A 15,452-nucleotide genomic window follows, 5' to 3' on the forward strand; every position below is an offset into this window, starting at 1 on the left:
ATCTTCCTCAAAATATTGAATTGCAATTCTTCAGGGTAATTGAGTCATTTTCTGCTATCAGCAGATGTGACAAAGCCACATGGCCAAATGGATCCTTAAACTTGACTGACTGTTTAATAATGTTAACGCCAGTGATCACTTGAAGATAACTGGTGATTATTTTAGGAGCATCCACGAAACTTGCACACCTTGGAAGATCTTGCCCGAAGATAACTTATTGTCAGCACATGTTTATATCCAAACAAAGGGCCATAGTTGCGAAACCTAGAGCATGTTGGAGGCAATCTAGAATCCAGGGTTTTAAGCCCCCATCTACCTCCTACGAATTGTATAACTTTGAGTAAGTGACATAACATCTCTGGACCTCAGCCTCATGTGCTATATGTATGCAAAGAGAGAAAAAAAAAATGTGGTATTGGGACCTGGCACCTTAGAATCCCTAAATAAAAATTAGGAACATTTTAGGAGATCGGTGTCTGGCTTAAGCAGAAGGTATGAAAAAGGCCTTTTTACCTAAGTTAAGTTCTTTACTCATCTTCTATCTTATGCTGACAAAACAAAGGATTCAAGTTACATATCTCTGTACGTACACAGGTTTTTGACAATTAAGGGAGATATATTACCTTAGCAACTCCCAAAGAAATGAGGCATTTATATGTTTGAGGTTAAATGATACATTTAGTGTGAATCATAGGTATTCCAAAGACCGAATTCCCAATTGTAAATTATCCAGCTTCCTGGATCCCCAGTGTCTCCTTCACACTTAACCTTCTTACGAAGGTTACGAACTCTTCCATTCGTAACATCTCTACTAGAAGGAGAGCAAAAGTAAGACAAAGAGGACAGGGTCACCCAAATGATCAACTTTATTCCTTCTGAAAAGCCACAAAGCTACATACACTTGAACACTGTGTTGGTGATCTGAGCCAAAGTAACAAAACCAGACAAAGAAATTGTGGCATAAAGATTAAAAAGAAGAATATATGTATGAAAGAATGCATGTGATAGAATTATACGTCTGCATAACTAAATTAATAGAAAACCACTGCCAACACTAAGAGAATTGAGCCAACAATAATTAATTAAGTTGATATTTTTTCAAATAGCCCCCACATATAAAACAAGCACCAATTAAAATATATAATAGAAAAGAAGATGCTATATAGAAAAAGTTACACATATACTCAACAAGATTAAGTATATAAAACCTATATGAAGAAAATCATAAAGCACTCCCAAAAACTGCAAGATTTACTGAAAAAAAGATGGAGAGATGGGCAGTATACCTCAGTAGAAACATTCAGAGCTATAAAGACATCACTGTTCCCTAGGGTGATTTATATGCTTAATGCCATCTCAGGAAATATCAACAGATTTTTTTTTTCCTAGAGCTAGACAAGGTGGATATAAAGTTCATTTGGAAGAAAAATCAAGCAAGAATAACTACAAATACCCTGGAAACGGAGCACAATGAGCTGGGTTTAGTGGGGAAACTATTCCAACTATATATGAAATAATATTATAAATAATTTTTAGAGTATAAATGATAAAATCTATATAATTAGAAACAGGATGATATTGATTCATGAATACCAAGGCAGACTAATTAGAACAAAACAGAAAAATCCAGAAATAGACATAGTTGCATCTGAAAATTTAGTATATGGAAAAGGCAGAACCTCAAAGCATTGGGGAAAGGATGGATTTCTTAATAAAGTAATATTGGAATAACTGAAGAGCTATGTGGGAAATGATAAAATAGAATCTATTCATTCCATTAAACACCATGAAAATTTTAAATAGGTTAGAGATTTAAATATAGGAAATAAAACCACATAAGTATGAGAAGAAAAGGAGGAATTCCTTCATCACCTGAAAATGCACAAAGCTTCCCTAATTATGATTCAAAACACAAAAGCAAGAAGGGAAAGTATTGATAAATTTAGCCACATAAAATTAAAACACACTTGCAGAAGTAAAGTACAAGACAAATGGCAAACTAGGGAAATAGATTTGCAATACATATCACAGACAAAGACAAACAACTAATGCCCCTAATAAATATCAAGCTTCTAAAAGTAGAGAAGAAAAAGACCAACAATCAGATTTTTTTTAATGGGCAAGAGGTAACAATAAAAAATTCTTAGAAAAAGAAATGCAAATGGCCTTTAAACATATAACCTGATGCTCAACTCTGTTCATGGAAAATAAATGTGATTTAAAATCTATTCTTTCTGGCAGCTATGACAAAAATCCAAATACCTAAACAGTATACCCACCACCACTTTGTCCCTCTAATATTCCACCAGTAGCTACAACAGGTATAAGGAGAAATAAACAGAAACAAAGATCTATATAAAATTCTTTACAGCCCAGATGAATTCTTAGTTCAGATGAATTCAAAAATTGGTCATTTGTGAGGCTAAACTGTCTTCCTTAAGTCCTACCCACTGGGCTATTCAACAGCTATTCCTGAACACAGTTCAAAAGCTAGAAATGTTTCTTCCTAAAATTCTTCAATGGCTGTCTATTTTCCCTCTGCCTCTTCACAACTGAGATTATTACTGTACATTTCTTATTTCTTTGTACCTAAACCTGGAGTTTCTAGTTTCTTTATGATGGTGTCCAATTCTGCCAATAAACATAGCATTGATGTCTCTACAGGGATGTAACAACTCAGTCCCCCATATGGCTCTATCTATGGAGCTGAAGTAATTTTGATATTAGGTCTTCTCTACAGTCCAGTGGCACTATAAAACTTCACAGCAAGCAACCAGGTGTCATTTTGCGATGTGTATTTCATCCTACAAGTCCAATAAGGACATTGGAATATGTGGATGCTGAATGACAATACAGGACCCCCTCCCCTCTGAGGACAAGAGACATTGTCAAGCAAATACTCCGAAATGCGGCCAAGTACAGGCAGAAGGAAATGTTCTCACCATAAACATCTTACCTCAACTGGACAAATTTAGAATGCAAAGGGAATTTCCTAAAATGTGCACTTCTATAATTCAATCTGGTACACTTAATTGGGGATTTTCGGGATAATTGGTTCTTGGGGACATTTAAAAGCAAAATAGCCAGGTCTGTTGATGGAAGATCAGGTGTTGGGCCTTTCAAAATAACATTCACAGTCATTAAGACAGTTCCAGGAAAAGCGCTCCTGGACAATGTGGTGCCCATTAGTCGGAACTGTGAGATTAAACCGACAGGCATAACATCATAAGCCTCCACCAGCTGCCACCACCAGAATGGGAAGTTCCCAGGGCACTACAGGCCTTTCCAGAACTCCTGCCCAGGTCCCCATCCTTTGGCCAAGAAAGAGAAAGAGGAAGTAGGGCTTCTACATGAACTGAAGGAGAACTGGAAAATCAGATCCTCTAAAATATGGAATGCTTTGATAGTTCCCAAATAGACATATTTGTAACTTCAGGGTTTCTGCTCTTTTCAAGTATGGAGCCTTTCAACTGTGTTTATCCCCTCAGGGTGTGAGATGTACTGAGACTCAGCGGAGCAGTAAAATCAAAGAACAGCTTTCTGGATGGCATCACTCTCAGTAGCCAAGAATAAAAAGACTTTATTTTCTCCACCGATCATTATCCAAGTTTGCTTTTGACCAATCCCACCGGCGGGAGTTCTCCATCTTGGCCTATCACAAGGCATGTTTACATCCTTCCAAATAACATCCCATGCCTCAAGCCCACAGTGGCAGAAGCACAGAAATCTGTGATCAGGAACCGTGAACCTACTGCGGCTGTGGATGGATGGTTGCAGCAGCAGAACTGAAGGATTCGCCATAAGGGAGCAGCATTGTTTTTCCAGTGGGGAGTAAAAACCCAGACAGACCTGTGGCGAGAAAAGCCCAAGAAAACCTTTCTTCCAAAACGCATTCTACTTTTTAAGAGATGTGTTGTAAGAACTCTTCATATCATATTTGACAACTTTTCCTCACAGGGCTCCTTCAGAACCATCAAAAATTCATTTTCAGGGTTTTAGTGCAGCAAAAGGCAAAACACGGTTACATTACAAACATTGTCACACTCAAGGGAAAATGCAGCAGAGTAGTTCACAAAGCCACTCGATACCATCTGCTATATAATTTTTCAGTTCCTTATTACTTCCACCGATGAAAGGTACAATTATACTCCCTTCCTTCTTTCCTACCAAGAACACCAGGCGCGTGAGGCACCCTTCCTTCATTAGCCGTAATCACATGCCTTGAGCAACTCTGTGTAAACTGCTTACCTCTAAGGAGTTTGGCAGTTTTCATAAAGGTGAAATGGACCTTGCTTTCAGATGATGGAACCTTTTTTTTCAGTGTCTGATTCTTATTTCTTATTCTTTTCGATTTATTATTCTAGGTCTCACTGAGGTGTATTTGAGGGCACGGCCATGCACAAGCTGGTAGGGTACTATGTAGGTCTGCACACAGAGAGCTAACTTGTGTAATTTGACAGTTCTATAACAATGGGCCTGGATTTGGACTTTGTTACTGATACAGGATGAAGAAGTCAGCAAAGGGGTAGGAATTCCATACCATTCAGGAATGTGAGAAACAACACTTTTTAAAAATTTGACATTTTAGCCTTTTTAAAAAAAAGACTTTATTTATTTGAGAGAAAGAGTGCACTCAGGGGTGGAGGTCCAGAGAGAGAAGGAGAAGTAGGCTCCTCACTGAGTGAAAGCCCAACCTGGGGCTTGATCCCAGGACGCTGGGATCATGACCTGGGCCCAAGGCAGACGCTTAAGCAACTGAGCCACTCCAGCATCCCTGAGAAGCAACTTTAGATGAAAGAAAATTCCTGCTGCTTTTGAACCTCTTTCTAGTTTTATTTCCAATGTGATTTTTTTTTTTAGTTGAGACAGGATTGACATGGAACATTCTACCAGTTTCAGGTGTACAGCACAACGATTTGATCACCGTGTACACTGCAAAGTAATCACCACAGTAAGTGTAGTTCACATCCATTCCAATTGGATTTTTGGTGAACAGCACTGAGGTCTTATCTGGATCTGCTCCACCTGTTCCTCTGTATAGAGGTCTTAGTTAAGTTTTCTTGGAGAAGTGTTTTCATACTTTAAAAAAAATGCTACTGCTTTATCTTTTTATGACGAAATACACAGTACAGAAGAAAATTGGCACAGACGGCCGACGTGTTCTTTGGAAACATGGTCAGGCTGGTATTTCAAAGACAAAGCTGAAATTCAGATAGATGTTTTGCAGAGAGCCGAATGCCAGGACATGTGTCGGCTCCTCAGAAGATTATTCAAGAACTAAGTAGCAAGTACCTGTGCTTGTCCAAAAAATAGAAAGTATATGAAGATGCATTTTTATAAGGTTGTTTTCTAAACGTGGGTAGTGACATGATTCTAACGGCACAGAAAATATGCTTCTAAACGTATTTGTTTGTTTGCATGTGAATCTTCTCACTAACCACTTCTCACAGGATGCTTATTCCATTATAAATGTCTTACAAATAGTCAATGATTATTGGTTGAGTTATAGTGAGCTCAATTAGCTGAAACCCAAGGAAAAGTTTTTGGATGCTACTGGCAGTGTTTTGCAAAATACTATATTGCTTTCTAAAAAACAAAAGCAAAAAAAAAAAAAAAGTATGGCCAGTTTTCTACAAGGTTTTGTTTTGGTTTGGTTTGGTTTGTTTTCCTTAAATACTGTAGCTTTCAGTCAGCAAAGGACCAATTGCTAGAAATAAATAAACTTGGAGTTTTGGAAATGTGACCATATGATGGATATGCATCCATCCACTCAATCAAATGTTTCCCTACATATCAGCTTGCCAGAGACCTCTGGGAGGTAGAAAACAAATAACTCCCTGCCCCTTCCCTGCATCCATTCTCTGCTCAAACTTGAGTAGCCTGCTCCCATACTTCTACAAGTGAAGAACAAGGCTGCCTCAGAGCAAAAAACAATCTGCAAGCATTTTATCCATCAATAGCTGAGCACCCATTTTTCTCCCTCCACCAATCCCTCCCTCTCCCTCCCTGGGAGAAAAAGTCCACCTCCTTCTCTCTCCTTCCTTCTGTCCTCTTCCCTCTTAGACATAGAAGAGGCAGCCCTTAAGAGTGCTGGTAAGAGTTTTGAATCCAGCTATCTCTTAGCTGCACAGCTCTAAACAAACAGTCAACTACTCTGTGGGTGTGGTTTACATTTTGCTGATAAGCGTTCCTTTCCATTAGCCGTGTTCACATGTCTTCCACAAGCTGGCCTCAGTTTTGTTCAATGGTGAATGAGAGAATGAACTAGAAAATAGCTGGGATGCCTGAACTCCATGGCCCCTATTTCCCAGGGCCTCAGCAAAGAGTGTCTTCCAAAAAATACTTGGCGTGGGGTACCTGGATGGCTCAGTTATTTAAGCGTTTGCCCTCATCTCAGGTCGTGATCTCAGGGTTGTGGAATCAAGCCCCGCATCGGGCTCCCAGCTCAGTGGGGAGTTTGTTTCTCCCTCTGCCTCTGCCTCTCCTGCTTGTGCTCCATCTGTCTCTCTCTCAAAGAGCAAACAAAATCTTAAAACAAACAAACAAGCAAGCAAACTTGGACTCCAGTTCAATTCAACAAAGAATCAAGTGCTTGTTGCATATGGAACATAGGTGTTAAGGACCCAGAAGAAGAGAGGTATGAGTACAGTTCAGAAGAATCCCCAAAAGTTCCCAGTATCCTCTGTGTTGACTGCCAGGAGGATTAGGAATGAGCTATGGAAGCATCAGATACCAAGATTCTTGTGTGTAAAAAGAGAAAGAGAGATACAGATATAAACTCCTGAAAGTTAAGTAAAAACCATGTAATCTATTATATAAATTAATAATATCATTCTAATTCTTGCTTATTAAAAAAAATCTAGAGACAATAATGACCCTTATAAACTAATAACACATTCTGAGTAATGTTTATCACTAAAATGAATTAGGACTCCTTGGAGAAATGGTCAATTTCAGGTTTAAGGCAGCGTATGTACAGTAAGATTCTGAGACATCAATTATGCCAGAAGGCAAAGAAGATACAGGTGGTTGTGTCAAACACAGCACTAACTTGAGGAAGATTTTGCTAGCCATTGACAATTTGAACAGCAAAAACATTACTAATGCATAGTTTAAAACACATTAAATATGTAAGCTCCCTGAGTTCTTAAAACTCCAAAATGATAATGTCTCATTGAACACTATTGCTAGCATACTGATTTATTATTATGAAAATTGAAAATAAAGGCATTTAACTTGCCTTTCTTGTATGCATTGTATTTTAAGGTAGACAAATAGTTGATGAGGAAAAGTTCTTTACGTAAAAGTTCTTATCAGTCAATGCAGGAGAAAAAAAATCAGAACTTCATCATCCTTGCTGACATCATTGATTTGGGCAATGGTAGTTAAAACCCTTGGGTGAGAAACAGATGGGGAACTTTATAATGGTTAGATCAGACTTAAGTTACCTAAACTCATCAGCCAATTTTAACATCACTAGAAGTGATATAACTTGGTGTTACTATCACTTCATGTGATGCAATTTGGAAGTACATAACAACATCCACGACATGGTCTTTCCCCCAAAATAAACTTGTAATCAAATTGAGCCTCTAGATACATCTGTCAGTTTATAGGACATATATGAAATATATATTAAACAATATCTCAAGGTAGCAATTGACTGAGTCTACAGTACAAGAAATTGTACAGAAAAAATTACTTTATTTCTTTAACCCATAAATAGCAGGGAAAAAAATAAGCATGGAGATTTATGAAACATTTTTAAAATCTTTACAAGACATAGCACAGCAAATGAAATGCAAGTCTCCTTATTTTGACTCTAATTTGTTACTGTTAGAAGTAACTTTTTAGAGAAAAATTGAGGAAAAACTAAATATAGAATGCATATTGGGTAATATTGATAACTTATTGTTAATTTAAGTATGAAGATGGTATCTCATAACTGTTAGAAATACATACACTAGTAGTTGTAGGAGAAATGATATGGTCTGAGATTTGTTTTAAAATACTTCAAAATCAAGCACCTGGGTGGCTCAGTGGGTTAAGCCTCTGCCTTCGGATCAGGTCATGATCTCAGGGTCCTGGGATTGAGTCCCTCATCGGGCTTTCTGCTCAGGGGGAGCCTGCTTCGCCCTCTCTCTCTGCCTGCCTCTCTGCCTACTTGTGGTCTCTCTCTCTCTCTGTGTCAAATAAATAAATAAATAAATAATAAAAATAAAATAAAATAAAATACTTGAAAACTAGCATCGTTCCCTGCCGCCATAATGGTGCCCATGAATGTCCTGGCAGATGCTCTCAGAAGCATTAACAGTGCTGAAAATAGAGGCAAATACTAGGTTCTATTATTAGTCCGTCCTCCAAAGTCATCATCTGGTTTCTAGCTGTGATGATGAAGCAAGGTTACATTGGTGAATTTGAAATCATTCATGATCACAGAGCTGGGAAAATTGTGGTGAACCCCTTCGGCAGGTTAAACAAATGTAGGATGATCAACTCAAAGATCTAGAAAAACAACAGAACAATCTGCTCCCATCTCACCACTTTGGTTTCATTGTACTGACAACCCCAGCTGCCATCATGGACCATGAAGAAGTAAGATGAAAACACAAAAGACAGAAAATCCCAGGATTCTTTTTCTAGGGATGTAATGCATCCATCCAGGCAAATAAAATGTCTCAATGTAAACAAACAAACAAACAAACAAAGACTTAACAATTAAAAAAGGAAAATAAATGAAACCAAAGAAAAGCCAAATATTGGTAATGATTCAAGCTGATATTCCGCATATGAAGTTTTATTTTTCTATTCTCTACTTTCATATATGATTGAAAGAATTTACATTAAAAATTTTTAAAGTAAGCATAGATTACGTAGCACATGAGTAAGAAGATATATTGCACAATATATCCATTGACAGGGCTGCATAGTCCAAAATTATTCTGAATCATAGGGAAGATGCATAGTGGAAAAAATATTGGGCTAGAAGCTGGGACACTGTGTTCCCATCCCTGATCTCCCACTAAATATCTGTATAACCTTAAGCAAGTCATTTCTTTCTCTACATTTCAATATCTTCATCTGTATAGTAAAGCTTTAATTAAAACTTTCCCCCAATCTTGCTGGCCTCAGAGTATCCTAAGGTTATAATAGACAATATATGGTATGGCTCTCAGAAATCAGCCTGCCCTATTCAAGTTCTTATCCTGTTGCAGATGTTCCAGATGTATAGGATAGGAGACCCTCGTGAAAATGCCCCACACAGTATCCAGTATATTATACATGCTTATTAACCATTTCACACCACCAAAGTCATTTTCAATATGGATTCCAGGAGTACTAAAGTTTTCCTTAGGAAAGATCTTTCCTTCTTTCTTTTTTTTTTTTTTTTAAGACAAGGATATCATATATCCCCCTTTCTTTAAAAAGATTTTATTTATTTATTTATTTGTCAGAGAGAGAGAGAGCGCACACAAGCAGGCAGAGTGGCAGGCAGAGGTGGAGAGAGAAGCAGGCTCCCTGCCGAGCAAGGAGCCCGATGCGGGACTCAATCCCAGCACCCTGGGATCATGACCTATGCCGAAGGCAGCGGCTTAACCAACTGAGCCACCCAGGCGTCCCAGGAAAGATTTTTCTAAGGTTGCCCATTTAATAACAGAACCAAGAATATAAGTTATATTTCTTAGTTTTTTCTTCCTAATAGGTCAGGCTGCATTGAAAGAAATTTTCAATGAAAGAAAAAAAAAAAAGTCACAAGACATTTAATTTTTAAACTCGGGCAGAAACAAAAAAGGCTAATAAATAAACTTCAGGGCCTGAATCATAGAGCCCAGAGGATGCTGAAAGACTGCTATGATAGGAACCAAGGAGTGCTACCCTAGAATGCCAGTCAAGAAAAAGAAGAGCAGGCAGGAGGCAGGGCTCAGAGTTGGTATGAACACCCTGTGTGAACCAGTGTGTGACAGTTGGTATGAACACCCTGTGTGAACCCAGGACCGGAGTTCATGCCAGTAGTCACCCATTCCTCTGAGCTTTCAGCCCTGACACTCTGACTACTGCTTCCTGTCTTCTCTTCTGTGTCAAGCCACATGGAAAGACGTGGCAGCCCCAACCTAACAGGCTGATTAGAGCCCAACTTGCAGGTCTGAGCATTGGACTTGGCTGTCGTAGTAACAAAGCTATTGTAAGCAGTGAGCAGGCTTTAGTAACTAGCATGCTAGGAACCTCAGTGGCCTCAATAACATAAAATACTTAATTAGCACCCATTATTTATGAGTCTACTCCAAGCATATGGAAGACATAAGAGCATCCTTCCAGTGAACTTGCTATCCAGACAGGCTGATGACCGAGCACTTGAGTCTGAACTGGGGTTTATAGAGAAAACACAGTACACTACACACAATAATCAGTTGGCCTAGAATAACTGGATAAATAAGTGAATGAAAAATTGGAAATCTACATCTTATTTCTATCCTCTCCTATCCCAACCTATAGACTAAGGGTAGGGATAGAGATGACAAGGGGCTGGGGCAAGAGGAAGAGATATCTTACTTTTTTTTCTCCTGTCTTGGACTTGAGAATTGGATTATCAGGTTAGAAAGAGAGAAACTGTGGCCCCTTTTTGAATATGGCTCAGTGTTCTTCCACAGTGCTTCCCGAATGGGCATGTAGAGAATGACTCACCATGGAGGTCATCTTTCCAATAGTATGCAATGAATCAAAGAACAAACTAATAAGAAATAAATTTGTTTTACTATAAATCTTAGTTAAGAGATTGAAATAGATGTATTTAGTTCCTAATACAGATTATAGATAAAAATAGCTACAAAACAGTTCAGGCAAAATACAATTAAGAAAAAGATTAAAGGAAGGTTCTTTGTTTGATGACGAAGAACAGTCCATTTGTCTACTTGCTAATAAGACCCAAAATGCGTTCTATTCTTTATTTATGACAATAGTATCAATTTCCATGTCCTGGTTATTTTGACCTCATTAAAACCCAAATGACTTCAGAGAAACTCTTCTGGAGACTTGCTATCTCAATCAAGAATCAAAACTGATGATTCCATGTGAGGCCTTCATGCCCTAAATTGCTACAACTCCCAGGAATTAGTGTGGTCATTTTTCTTTTTCTTCTTTCCATTCTGTTTTTGGGTGGCAGGAAGGTCTATGGGGCAGTGCTAGAAAAACTAAGATGTTTCCATGCTGAAGAAGTCACTGAGGAAAAACAAGAAGGAAAATGCCAAGTAAAATATGCCTGTGTTAATCCCTCCACTCTTTATAGAAGACAGGAAGGAATGAGCCACCAGAGAAACCTCAAGAGTAGAATTCACAGGGTAATGAAGAAGAGTAGAAGAACAAAGACTAGGAATCCAAGTTCAGAACTTACGGATGGGTGGGTGCCTCTGCTATGATTAGGAAGGAGTTAGTAAGACATTACTTGCACACAGAGCCAGGTCAACCCTGGCCAGGGGGATGGGCAGCTAGGCGGAGAGCAGTCTCTGAAAAATGTTGGGAGGTGTAAGGTCCAGACACGAAAACATGAAGAGATGAACATGTAGGGGAGAAGGTGAGCAAAAAAACAGGTTAAGTGCCCAGACCCATGACTGGGAAAGTTACTAAGAAAATGAGTTACTTGTGAGCAAGAAGGGTACACGAAAAGAGAACAAGGAAAACTGAGAAAGCACTAGAAGTTTGCTTAAAGCTGACCATTCATAAGAAAAAAAAAAAAAAAGAAAGAAAGAAAGAAAAAGAAAAAGGCCACTAGGCTTGCTATACGATTACTCTACAGCTGCCACATGTCACACTGGTTTCTAAATTTGTGATACATTTCTTTAATTCCCATGCAAAAGCACATTCCATACACTAATTAACTCTCCATGCCAGCACATTGGAAAAACATAGTAGCAGCATCTTGCTGGGTTTTTCTTCATCTGACAGGTGGCTTATTCCTGAATTTCTGAATGTTGGTGATACCAACCTCAGGGAAAGCCAAGTGTAGGAAACAGTCCAAACAACGGGCTGTTTTCATTTGGTGTCAGTTCAGCTTCCTACAAACAAAATTAAAGCAGCATTTGGTTAGCAATTAGAAACACATATCAAAGGGAGGAAGCCTAACTCAAAACAGATTTTTCTAACCATCTTCAATATACGTGTGTAGAAAGAATGCATCTTTTATTTGTAGCACTGTAAATGTCAGTGATTATAAACATGTGTATCACAGCTTGCCAGCAATTTGCTCTTGCCCTTGAATGACAAGACTCATACAAAATCCAGGGCAGAATGTGGAACTCCCTTTGGCTTCAGCATGATATACAGAGATATGAATGGTAGTAACAGGAATGGCATGAAAATCCTAAGGATAAACCTTTGCAGGGAAACATGCTGGTCTCTACAAATGCTTATCTTCTCCCACCAAACCTGAGACTGCTTAAAGAATGCAAATAAAACTAAGTTTATTTGAGAGCAAAATTAATTTCCAATGACTGGTAAAAGAGAAATAATTTTTGGAAGAGGAGTTCAGAGGAAGGAAGGAAGTTCTGGGAAGATGGAGCGTTCTTTTTTTTTTTTTAAGATTTTATTTTATTTGAGAGAGAGAGAGACAGAAGGTGGATAAAGAAGGAAGGAGGGAGAAGTGGACTCCCCACTGAGCAGGGAGTCCATGTGGGGCTCAATCCTAGGACCCTGAGATCATGATCTGAGCTGAAGGCAACGGCTTAACCAACTGAGCCACCCAGGTGCCCCAGCTGGAGTGGTCTGATATGTACTGCCCCTTTTTCCCTTTCAGCAACCTGAATGTGTCTTGCATTTTTTTTCCCCAAACAAGTACTAGATTGTAACCTAGAAGAAAAAAGGATTTATAAGTGTACATTCTAAAGTCTTTCATAACGAAAAAGTCCACTTTAGCGTGTCTTAAAACGTGTAAGACAAAATGAAAATGTTATGGTTAGAGATCTTTCTGAGTTAATATCAGTAAATAGAATGATTGCCTGTTGGTTTCTGTTTCACCAAACAAAATGTAGCTGCCAATTAAACCAGCTGCAAAAGTACTCCTCATGGAGTTACTCAAGAGAATCAAGGAGTTGTTTTGTTTGCAGAAGTGATTTCCTTGGGTATTGTTTACTTTCTGGGGCTGGCGTGGGGGATGTTTAAGTTTCTTTACTGAGCCTTCCACATACACCCTATTGAATGCGGCACTCTCCCTGTAAGAATGTGAGAACTGGCCACCCCCAAATCCTTCAGTGTCTTCAGGTCTAACTCAGCTCCTGGAGAGCCTTCCTCAACCTCTCACCCCTGTAGGGCCCTCCCCTTTTCCTGTGTGCTTATCTTCAATGTTGTAGCACTTGATTACATGTTGTCTCATATGGTTATAAAATTCTTTGCTTTAAAAGCTCTCCTCTTCAACTGGGTGCTAAGATCCTTATGGATGGAGGCATCTTCCACACTTTCCCACATGTTACTCCAGAGTATGTTACACAGCATTCCACTGAAATGGAACCAGATATACAAGAAGTACTCAAATAAAAATGCTCTATTCTCTACAAATATCCAAGTGTATAACCAATATGCAGATTATGATGATATTTTCACACTAAGCATTTGATGAGGAAAGAAGAAGAAAAAATATGCAGGGAAAGGCTGTGCCGGGTTAGTGATTCTGATAATGCAAGGGAGTGTTTCCACAAGAAAATAAAGGTGGAGTCAATGAGTAAACCTAAAGTGCTTAAACTATTTAACTGGGAACAGAGATGCGAATTGAAGGACAGAGATTTAGATGGCGGGGGATGCAATGGGCTGGAGGGGAATTTTTTTAAAGAATTTATTTAGATTTCATGAAAATTGCAAGTTTCAAACAGGAGGATTCATCTTTTCCTCTTCTGGAAAACAATCCAGCACTTGATTGAAAACACTGGAGGCAAGACATAAACAAACAAATAAATAAGGAAATCTAGAGACCAAACTCTGAGGGTGTTTTTTTTTTTCCCCAATTTATTTATTTTCAGAAAAACAGTATTCATTATTTTTTCACCACACCCAGTGCTCCATGCAAGCTGTGCCCTCTATAATACCCACCACCTGGTACCCCAACCTCCCACCCACCCGCCACTTCAAACCCCTCAGATTGTTTTTCAGAGTCCATAGTCTCTCATGGTTCATCTCCCCTTCCAATTTACCCAAAAGCACATACCCTCCCCAATGTCCATAACCCTACCCCCCTTCTCCCAACCCCCCTCCCCCCAGCAACCCACAGTTTGTTTCGTGAGATTAAGAGTCACTTATGGTTTGTCTCCCTCCCTATCCCATCTTGTTTCATGGATTCTTCTCCTACCCACTTAAGCCCCCATGTTGCATCACCACTTCCTCATATCAGGGAGATCATATGATAGTTGTCTTTCTCCGCTTGACTTATTTCGCTAAGCATGATATGCTCTAGTTCCATCCATGTTGTCACAAATGGCAAGATTTCGTTTCTTTTGATGGCTGCATAGTATTCCATTGTGTATATATACCACATCTTCTTGATCCATTCATCTGTTGATGGACATCTAGGTTCTTTCCATAGTTTGGCTATTGTGGACATTGCTGCTATAAACATTCGGGTGCACGTGCCCCTTTGGATCACTCTGAGGGTGTTTTTAATCAGAAAACAGAATCTTTAAGAAGAGTGGATTTTTAGCAATATGGCAAACTAACCCTGTAGAGTCCCTGGTTTCTGCTAAAACCACATAAAATATGAGATAAGTATCTAAAGAGTATTTTCAAATATATAATCAAATTTAAAATACAGTAAACTCTTTACTTGTCCAATACTGAGAATGAAATCAAAATCCAAACACTAAGGGGAACGTGGTGTTTCTAGGGGGCATAGGAACGGTTTTAGATCAAATATGGGAATTCTGACACCCACACAGGAAGAAGTGTTGCCTCCAGTCCATCTTAGGTAGAAGGAGAATCCAGTGAGATCCCTGCATGCACAGAAATTTTAAGAAATAAGTCAGTAAGTTAAAATAAACACCACTCTGGGACCACTGATACCACCAGGACCCATTAGCAAGCTAGCACAAAAATGCTGTGTGATGTCACTTTCCCAGCATAGAGTACTTCCACAGAATAAACACATACACATAAATATACAAATAAATGCTGCTGTAAAAAATCAACTCACTATAAAAAGCTACAGACGATATGAAAAAACAGGTCACAAAAGGGGGATAGGGAGCATTTCATGAAATATAAGTTTTCCCCCAAAGAACTCAAATTCATTGAAAAACCTAAAAGAGATTCCAGAACAAAAGTGTTCTAAGTGATTAAAGAGAAAATTAAATGACCAGGATCTTTAAGAAAATTTTTAAAAAGCAAACAGAACAGTTTGAAAAAATGAATAAGGAAACCTTAAAAAAATTCTCCAAATGAAAAACAAAGTATAAACTTTAACACAAAAATTTAAAAAT

The 15,452-nt window shown here is 38.6% G+C and overlaps 1 pseudogene; it reads left to right on the top strand.

Annotated features, from left to right (window-relative positions):
- The first annotated feature begins 8,258 nt into the window (after positions 1-8,258).
- On the top strand, positions 8,259-8,643 carry LOC122903961 (annotated as a pseudogene).
- Positions 8,644-15,452: the final 6,809 nt, after the last annotated feature.

The sequence above is a fragment of the Neovison vison genome, chromosome 4, assembly GCF_020171115.1.
Source record: "Neovison vison isolate M4711 chromosome 4, ASM_NN_V1, whole genome shotgun sequence".
NCBI classification, from domain to species: domain Eukaryota; kingdom Metazoa; phylum Chordata; class Mammalia; order Carnivora; family Mustelidae; genus Neogale; species Neogale vison.